Genomic DNA, 10,530 nt, shown 5'->3' on the forward strand with positions numbered 1-10,530 from the left:
GCCTTGCTAGGTCGTAGCAAATGACGTAGCTGAAGGCTATGCTAACTATCGTCTCGGCAAATGAGAGCGTAATTTGTCAGTGAACCATTGCTATGAACGTCGGCTGTACAACTGGGGCGAGTGCAAGGACGTCTCTCTAGTCCTGCCGTGTGGCGGCGCTCGGTCTGCGATCACTGACAGTGGCGACACGCGGTTCCGACGTATACTAATGGACCGCGGCCGATTTAAAGGCTACCACCTAGCAAGTGTGGTGTCTGGCGGTGACACCACACTGCTTACTATTAAAACTGCAATACCAGGAAGGATAGCAAGATATGAATTTCTTTCATGTTCTATAAAGAGGGAATAACACACGATTAAAGTTTTATGTGATGTGGGGTCTACAGTATGCGAAATTGCATTCGGAGGACTGCCACCTCTGGAAGCAACAACAGCTCTGGCTCTTGCCCGACTAACTATCGAGTCGAAAAGAGCTTGAACTAGAGAAATAGGAGCATCATTCCATGCTGCATTGACGCTATGTAAGATTTCATCAACTGTAGCAGTTGCACAGTCTATCCGTAACACATGACCAGATAGTTAAATCTGAAATCCATTAGGATCGCTGTGCGTGCAGTAACTGTTAACTTCCACCTGCTCAATGAGAAAAACGCGCGGTGAAAAGTAGCCTGTTATGGAAGCTTTCCAAGGAACACCTTGTCGGAAGGAAGCAGTAGCTAGATCTGTAAGTTACAAGTCCAGTGCATCTGTCACCCACCCCATACACTGTAGACCAGCAGGTTATTATATAAGTGTGTTATCTTTTCTGATTGTATTCTTGGCTTTGTATTCCAAATGATTGTTCCCTGAACTTGAATTGATGTATTCAGTTTTCAACTCTTTTCACGTTTCACCACATTGTTTTATGCTGATGCATGGTTTGAGATTGTGTCATTGGTGTAAAGGAGCTTTTGTTTATTGAAAATCTAAAATGTTATTAATGACATATTACATTCACCGTTTATAACAGCATTTCTTAAAAGAAAAATATGAATAAATGAAAATAAATAATCACTATGTAGTTCCTGTATTAGAGGCATGATTGTGATGAGGCATTATGTGTATTTGTTTAAAGATTTGACTATATAATTAGATCTTCGTTAGAATAGCGCGCCATTCACAGTTAAGCCAACAGAGTGTGGCTTAAGGTCTCTATGGCACTGCTTCATATAGCTCACTATTTTATGATGTCAAATTTTACTCACAACATTTGGTTATAACTCTGTTGGAAAAACAACAAACTCTCTTTGACCAACAAAATTCTTGTATATCAAACTTGCGTCCTCAGAATTCTTTTTTATGCATCGGACACGTGGACTACCTATGCCAAACAAGAACGCCGCCTTAATGCTTTCGACGTGCGGTGCCTGAGATCCATCCTCGGAGTAACGTGGAAGGACCGAGTGACCAACGAAGCAGTGCTATCTAAAACTACCTGCAACAGTATTTCAGCTATCTTGAAGCAGAGACGACTCCGCTGGCTGGGACACGTCCACCGTATGGATCTCGACAGATTACCACGTGAGGTGATGCTTGGAGAGATCTGTATAGCCAAAAGACCTGTAGGACGTCCTGTATTGAGGTTCAAGGACTCCTGTAAACGAGATATGGAGAGCTTTGGAATCGACACAAACAGATGGGAGGTACGGGCTAGCATGAGACCAGAGTGGCGTGATGATATATCATCTGGAATTTCGAAGCGTGATGAAGGCTTGTTAGACAGATTAAGGCAGAAAAAGCTTAGCAATGCTACCACTGCTCCTGCCTCAGCAGCCAGACACACTTGTGACAATTGCGGCAAGAGATACCGTGCTGCCATTGGCTTGACAAGTCATATGAAAAAATGCAACCCATAAACACACAAACACTGCAACAATCATCTACCAAGATGTCGTGGCCAATAAGTTTAATATATTTTCTATGAATTTGCTGTAAATTCAGCACCTAATTGACAGAACACTTTTTTGTTTGCACCGTACTGTACTGTAAACCAAGAGAGTATACCTTAAGTCCCATATGGCATGATTTATGTTATTTTACCTCACTGTATGCATTCCTGAGTTTTAAATGGTTTTAAGCATCTCAAAGTGATTTACATCACTTACTGGACTAATTTTTGCGAATGGATCCTAATCCGTTAGTCTTAATATTAAATGCTTAACGCATTTCTCAAATGCTTATTTTCATAGAAGACGCTGCATATCCTTATGTCTTACTCACATGTAAAAAATGGCTATTGGCATTTATCACAAATTTTATAATTTGTAACCCCTATGCGTACATCTTGGGTGTTAATAAATCGCTACAGCTGTATTTAGCCCTTTATTTTTAGATTACCACCAGTTTTGTGGCACTAACAGCCACATCTTTAGCTGAACATATAAATAAAGCATCCACGATATTGGTCTTATTACAGCTGTCTTATTCCATGAGATACCCTTTTTAGCGATGTTTTGTTCTGACGGACAATGAATGTTGGATACGAAGTTGTGAGCTTTTTAGCTCTATACGGTCACCTGAATCGGTAGTGATCTAAAAATAACGGACTTAATACTGCTGAAGCGGTTTATTAATAACCAAGATGATTACTCATGTGCCCGCATCTCGTGGTCGTGCGGTAGCGTTCTCGCTTCCCACGCCCGGGTTCCCGGGTTCGATTCCCGGCGGGGTCAGAGATTTTCTCTGCCTCGTGATGGCTGGGTGTTGTGTGCTGTCCTTAGGTTAGTTAGGTTTAAGTAGTTCTAAGTTGTAGGGGACTTATGACCACAGCAGTTGAGTCCCATAGTGCTCAGAGCCATTTGAACCATTTGATTACTCATGCCTGCTGTTGCCTACCTACTAGGTTGTCTGCCTGCATACATTTCCATAAGATCCACTTATCAGTTATTGTTTTGTTACAAAAATGGTTTCTGCAAATATTGAAATACCTTTTTGATGTACACTCCAATAGCGGGCACCACCGGCCCCCGACGTTGTGTGTTCTTGCTGATTACGATGTTTCAAACAAGGGCCTCAGCTCTGTCGGTCACGATCATGCCCATATCACGTACCAGTGTTTACACTGTGACATATTTTGGCCTGTGTCACCTGTTGGCTGCTGATATGTTACTGCGATGTACTTCCTTAAGGATTCCTGTACCAGTTGTACTTGATATATATTTTGTATTTATTATTGATTCCACCTTTCCTCGTATTTTTTAGCGCCGATAATGTCTTTGTAATAGCCGAAATACAGAGCTACTCCAATAAACGACGGATTTTGTGACTGATTCCTGTACTTTTACTAATACAGACGTGACCGTATATTTTCAAACGGTTCAAATGGCTCTGAGCACTATGGGACTTAACGTCTGAGGTCATCAGTCCCCTAGAACTTAGAACTACTTAAACCTAACTAACCTAAGGACATCACACACATCCATGCCCGAGGCAGGATTCGAACCTGCCACCGTAGGGGTCGCTCGGTTCCAGACTGTAGCGCCTAGAACCGCTCGGCCACACCGGCCGGCTTTCGATAATCTATGATGGCTATATTTCCTCTAGCCCCTTTGGAATTGCCCAGTAGAGTTGTACAGCTGCCTGAGAGACTATTTCCGCGATATATATGCTTGTTTAAACCGCACAGGAAAGAAAATAACAAAAGGCTGTCTGCAGGGGTCATTTTATGTTCCAGAGTTTTGGGATGTTGCGTTGGAGTCCATAGTACAGAAGTTGCATGAGAGTGATAACATAAGCGGAGCGGTAGATTTGCAGACGAGGTGCTGTTCGCTGTAAACGTTGACTCCTGGAGAATTATTGAGGACAAATGTAACGTGGCGCTCCTTGAAGTTCAGAGATGATCCGCTTCCGTTGCTGCGGGGTAACCGATGCAGATCACTAACCAAAGAGACTCGTGTTCCATTCCCGGCCAGTCCGGAGTTTCTTTTCGCTCGGAGGCTGTGTGTTGTGTTATACTTACATTCGTATAGCCATAACTGATAGGAAAGTCGCCTCAAACAAACTGTCATGTCATCTTTCCACTTTGCAGTTAAGAAACCTTGAAGTATGATGTCAGATGATCACCAGCGTCTGACAAAACTACATACCTGCCGCTGAAAGGGAACCTAGCAAGAAACTCTAAAATAAAATTAAATGGCGTAATGACTAGAAGAAGCGCAGTAATGAGATACGGGGAAGTATCACTTCACACATCATATAAAGGAATCAGGCGGCACAAACGTGATGAACAGAATTATAACCATTGCAAATAGAAATTTCAGATTACTTTCAGCACAGAAGATACGAGTAATCTACATTATCATCAGCCGTATAACACGGTGCGACCGTTTGAGCTCGTAGACTGCGGCTTGTTAAGCCAGCCTCGTTACTGAGACAAGTTCAACTGGAGTGCTACTGACATTAACGGGCGCCTACATCACTACCCCGATTGATGCGTTAGGGGAATACGCCCACTGGAGTTCGAAATCAGGAAAAGGTGGCCTCCTTATTGGTTAAAGAAATGCCATCAAATGGAATTACGACGGATGCTTCGTATCGAGGATAATACGAAAAATGAATTAAAATACCGCATATTACAACTTTAGCAAAATGAATGGGGCAATTCTGGCACAGGCAAGAGAACACAAGAATTTATCCCTAACGTGAGGAATGACTTAGAAGTGATACTCCTTAACCCATCGAGTGGAGTGACATATAACCTGACAGGCCACGGTCCGTATCCATACAAGAGACAGATGACTGATGGTAGCGCCTGCGGCAATGTGAGCACCCTGGTCTAACATTCATTTTAACCATCTCAAAAAAATCTTGCTCCTTTGAATATTACGTGAAAAAAAAATTCATGGGATGTTTTTGAAGCGCACCGCTACTGTATTTTAAACTTATACGAATCAGTTCAAACTTTTCATAACGTTAGATAAACAGATAAAGTCTAAACAAAACTTTTCATACAGTAATATTTATCCTCTGTCGAGAGAAAATGGTTTAAACTCAATCTGAAAGCGATTTACGGTAAATCAAATAAATAAAAATGCATTCTAACAATAATACTGAAAACTCGTTTAAAAATGTAGCTTCATTCTGATTATAAGTCTAAAAATGTGTAAATCGGCTCAAATACAAGTAATTCGTGGTCGTCCTGTTGTTTTGTGAAAGTTTAATCCGTTGCCACGATATAAGCAAACTTTTTCGGAAGACAATTACAGAACTTATACAGAACCAGTCGTTGTACGAGTCAACAGACATCTAAGTCAGTTGCCAAGCTATGGCGGTCTAATGTCAAAATTACGGTAGAGTACAAGTTGTGAACCGGATAGACATATGCTGCTGCCGAAGCACGGAAAAGGCCAATAAATCCTAGGACGAGTCTGAGATGCAAAAGAAGGAAGCTAGCTTTCCGACTTATCTGACATATTCTAAGACATTTAACTCAAAACATCTTGAAACATCTTGACACAATCGCTCTTTTCTACGAGTTAACAGAATTTCTCCAGTGGAGTAAAAAAAAAAAAAAAAAGGCTCTGAGCACTATGGGACTTAACATCTGAGGCTATCAGTCCCCTAGAACTTAGAACTACTTAAACGAAACTAACCTAAGGACATCACACACATCCAAGCGCGAGGACAGATTCGAACCTGCGACCGTAGCGGCAGCGCGGTTCCAGACTGAATCGCCTAGAACCACTCGGCCACTCCGGTCGGCTCCAGTGGAGTAAGTTCTCTTACCCCCACCCTATGTTACTGTACGGTGAGGACTTTGAGAACAAACAGACAAACGTTTATGTGGTTCTAGAGAGTGGGATGCATCTAGAACAGGAAGTATCCAAGAATGGTGCCACATCTACAATAGGAAGTATCCCAGAGTAGGGATGCATGCATCCTAAATTTTACTGACATCTTCTGTTATTAAGCGGATAATGCAGATAATTTTAGACCTGTTTCTATGCCATCAGTGTTTGCTAAAGTTACTGAAAAGGCTGTGTATATAAGGATAATTGATCATTTTATGTACACGATTTGCTATCAAAGGTACAGTTCGGCTTTAGAATTCATTTAACAACTGAAAATGCTATATTCTCTTTCCTCTGTGAGGTACTGGATTGGTTAAGCATAATGTTTCGAACGCTAGGCATATTTTTGATTTAACTACGGCGTTTGATTTTGTTGATCACAAAATATTGCTCAAGAAGTTAGTCCATTACGGAATATGGGGAGTTGCTCGCAATTGGTTCACCTCTTGCTTTAGCAACAGACATCCAAAGGTCATTATTCACAATCTTGAGAATGGCTGTGATGTGGGGTCTGAGTGGGGTATGGTCAAGAAGGGGTGCCCCAGGGATCAGTGTTGAGGCCACTCTTGTTCCTTATTTATATAAATGATATGTCCTCTGGGATTACGGGTAATTCTAAACTATTTCTGTTTGCTGATGACACTAGCTTGGCAGTAAAGGATGTTGTGTGCAACATTGGCTCGGTTTCAAATAGTGCAGTTCATGATCTAAGTTCATGACTTGTAGGAAATAAACCAATGATAATCACAACAAGACAAAGTTTTTACAATTTCTTACACGCAAGTCAAGAAAACCTGACGTTTTAATTTCACAGAATGGGCATATGATTTATGAAACCAAACAATTCAAGTTTCTAGGTGTTCAGATAGATAGTAAACTGCCGTGGAAAGCCCACACTCAGGATTTTGCTCAAAGGCTTAATGCTGCCATTTTTACTATTCGAACGGTATCTGGAGTGAGTGAACGTTCGACAGAAAAATTAGTCTACTTTGCTTATTTTCATTCGTTTATGTCGTGTAGTATTATACTGGGTGAGGCAGCTAAATCATAACACCCTTTGTATCTCCCCAACCGTAATAGATACAAAGATGCCGTTTGGACAGTGAATTGCAGGGACAGGGGATAGTTGAATACATCACATTTCATGTTTGTGCTATTTTTATTACAGAGATATGAGGCCATCTTTGTTTTTTTTAAGTGGAACCATATGTTAAATTTTAGCGAAACATATTGGCCTTGAAAAGACGGTTTCAAATGTGTATATATCAAAGTATTTAGGGTAATAGTTTTAGAGACACAGAGATATTCTCGTATCGTGTTCGTCCTTCGAAGCGGCGTTGTGCAATGCAACCTTTCCTGTTGTGTAGAGTGCATGGTAAACGTCGCGAGTCCGTCCTTACACAAACACGCCCATTTACCCGACAATAGTAATACATACTAAGATATTTTGTGCAAAAATTAACTGATGATGTCGCGCAGATATTATTCAGTTATTTGACAACTGCGATACCAAAATAGTAGACAACATAAAGTATTAAAATACTACAAGATGTTAATACATTTTAAGTAACAGAAATTCAAATGTAAATGAGGAGGCCCTTTTTGGTCACAATTATTTCGTACGTGTTTGTTTTTTATTTGAAAATATTACTATTGATCACAGTACAAAGCAAATACACACAAAGATGCAAAATACATATTGTACATGATACAAAACTTTACTGAAGCATGTGCTCAAAATGCTTCTCCTCTGCTGCAATGTACATTTCTAGTCGCCGTTCGAATGATTCGTGAACGGCTGCGAGAGTGTCACGTGAGATATCAGCGCACGCTTTGATGATACGTTGCTTCATATCGTCTGGTGTATTTGGCATTTGAGCATACACTTTATGTTTGATTGCTCCCCATAGAAAAAAAATCAAGAGGGGTCAAATCAGGAGACCGGGCTGGCCACTTCACTTCAGCACGTCGTCCTATCCAACAATCCGGGAACTTTTCATTTAACAGCTCTGTAGCCACACGGGAAGTGTGCGCAGGACAGCCGTCATGTTGGAACCACATGCGCTGACGCGTAGGTAGTGGTACTCCTTCCAGCAAAATGGGCAGAACGTTTCGCAGGAACTGTGCATTGTTATTGCCATTTAGTATACCCGGAATGACGTACGGCCCCACAATGACACTTCCGACGATGCCGCACCACACGTTAACACTCCACGGTTGCTGATGCTGTACCTCTAGAAGCCAATGAGGGTTCCCTATTGAAAGTAATGCATATTATGCAAATTCACATTACCATGGTTGGGGAAAGTCACTCGGTCAGTAAAAAGCACCCGTTGAAAAAACGTTGGATAATCTTGTAGGCGCTGCAGAGCAAACCGGAAAAATTCCTGGCTCCGTTCGAAATTCACACCGGAGAGTGCCTGATGTAATGAGAGATGAAACGGGTGAAATATATGCCGGTGCAATGTGCGTAGAACACTTCTCTGACTTATACCACATTCCGAGGCGATACGTCGTTACGAAACAGTAGGATCATTATGCGCCAACGCTAGAACGCCCTCTTCGCGTACCTCGCCAGTTGCAGTTTCCTGCCTTGTCCTCTGTATGGCGTTCCATGATCCCCATTCTAGTAGTTTCTTGCAAATGCGTGCACGAAGCTGGCGCGTAGGGCGCTCACGATCAGAACAAAGTCCTCCATATCGCTTTATTGCTCTGACAGCATTTCTTCTGCTTTCACCATACACTAGAAGCACATCTAACTCTTTTTCGTTGGTTTATATGTCTGCTCCAAGAAACTGTGACGGAAATGCGATGTATCATTACCACAGCAGCACATTTATACCCTCCTCTCCAGCTACCTCGTGCGTCACTTTGGGGCGTTATTGAGAAGCAGAAAAACAAAGCCTTCCCTGTTAAGCTCCTTAATGGTCAACAGGAAAGGTCGCATTGGACAACGCCGCTTCGAACGACGAATACGATACTGGAATATATCTGTGTCTCAGAAACTATTCTCCTAAATACACTCCTCGAAATTGAAATAAGAACACCGTGAATTCATTGTCCCAGGAAGGGGAAACTTTATTGACACATTCCTGGGGTCAGATACATCACATGATCACACTGACAGAACCACAGGCACATAGACACAGGCAACAGAGCATGCACAATGTCGGCACTAGTACAGTGTATATCCACCTTTCGCAGCAATGCAGGCAACTATTCTCCCATGGAGACGATCGTAGAGATGCTGGATGTAGTCCTGTGGAACGGCTTGCCATGTCATTTCCACCTGGCGCCTCAGTTGGACCAGCGTTCGTGCTGGACGTGCAGACCGCGTGAGACGACGCTTCATCCAGTCCCAAACATGCTCAATGGGGGACGGATCCGGAGATCTTGCTGGCCAGGGTAGTTGACTTACACCTTCTAGAGCACGTTGGGTGGCACGAGATACATGCGGACGTGCATTGTCCTGTTGGAACAGCAAGTTCCCTTGCCGGTCTAGGAATGCTAGAACGATGGGTTCGATGACGGTTTGGATGTACCGTGCACTATTCAGTGTCCCCTCGACGATCACCAGTGGTGTACGGCCAGTGTAGGAGATCGCTCCCCACACCATGATGCCGGGTGTTGGCCCTGTGTGCCTCGGTCGTATGCAGTCCTGATTGTGGCGCTCACCTGCACGGCGCCAAACACGCATACGACCATCATTGGCACCAAGGCAGAAGCGACTCTCATCGCTGAAGACGACACGTCTCCATTCGTCCCTCCATTCACGCCTGTCGCGACACCACTGGAGGCGGGCTGCACGATGTTGGGGCGTGAGCGGAAGACGGCCTAACGGTGTGCGGGACCGTAGCCCAGCTTCATGAAGACGGTTGCGAATGGTCCTCGCCGATACCCCAGGAGCAACAGTGTCCCTAATTTGCTGGGAAGTGGCGGTGCGGTCCCCTACGGCACTGCGTAGGATCCTACGGTCTTGGCGTGCATCCGTGCGTCGCTGCGGTCCGGTCCCAGGTCGACGGGCACGTGCACCTTCCGCCGACCACTGGCGACAACATCGATGTACTGTGGAGACCTCACGCCCCAAGTGTTGACAATTCGGCGGTACGTCCACCCGGCCTCCCGCATGCCCACTATATGCCCTCGCTCAAAGTCCGTCAACTGCACATACGGTTCACGTCCACGCTGTCGCGGCATGCTACCAGTGTTAAAGACTGCGATGGAGCTCCGTATGCCACGGCAAACTGGCTGACACTGACGGCGGCGGTGCACAAATGCTGCGCAACTAGCGCCATTCGACGGCCAACACCGCGGTTCCTGGTGTGTCCGCTGTGCCGTGCGTGTGATCATTGCTTGTACAGCCCTCTCGCAGTGTCCGGAGCAAGTATGGTGGGTCTGACACACCGGTGTCAATGTGTTCTTTTTTCCATTTCCAGGAGTGTATTATGATATACACATATTTGAAACCGTCTTTTTAAACCCATCATGTTACGCTAAAATTTTACATTGACTTTCATTTAAAAAATCAAGGATGGCCTCATATCACTGTAATAAAAATAGCACAAACACGAAATGTGATATATTCAAGTATCCCCTGTTCCTACAGGTCACTGTCCAAACGGCATCTTTGTATCTATTACGGTTTGGGACATACAAGGGGGTATTCCTTACTGTCATTTCTTGTTAACAGTATTAGCTTATT

The sequence above is a fragment of the Schistocerca nitens genome, chromosome 8 (genome assembly GCF_023898315.1).
Source record: "Schistocerca nitens isolate TAMUIC-IGC-003100 chromosome 8, iqSchNite1.1, whole genome shotgun sequence".
In the NCBI taxonomy this organism is placed as follows: Eukaryota; Metazoa; Arthropoda; class Insecta; order Orthoptera; family Acrididae; genus Schistocerca; species Schistocerca nitens.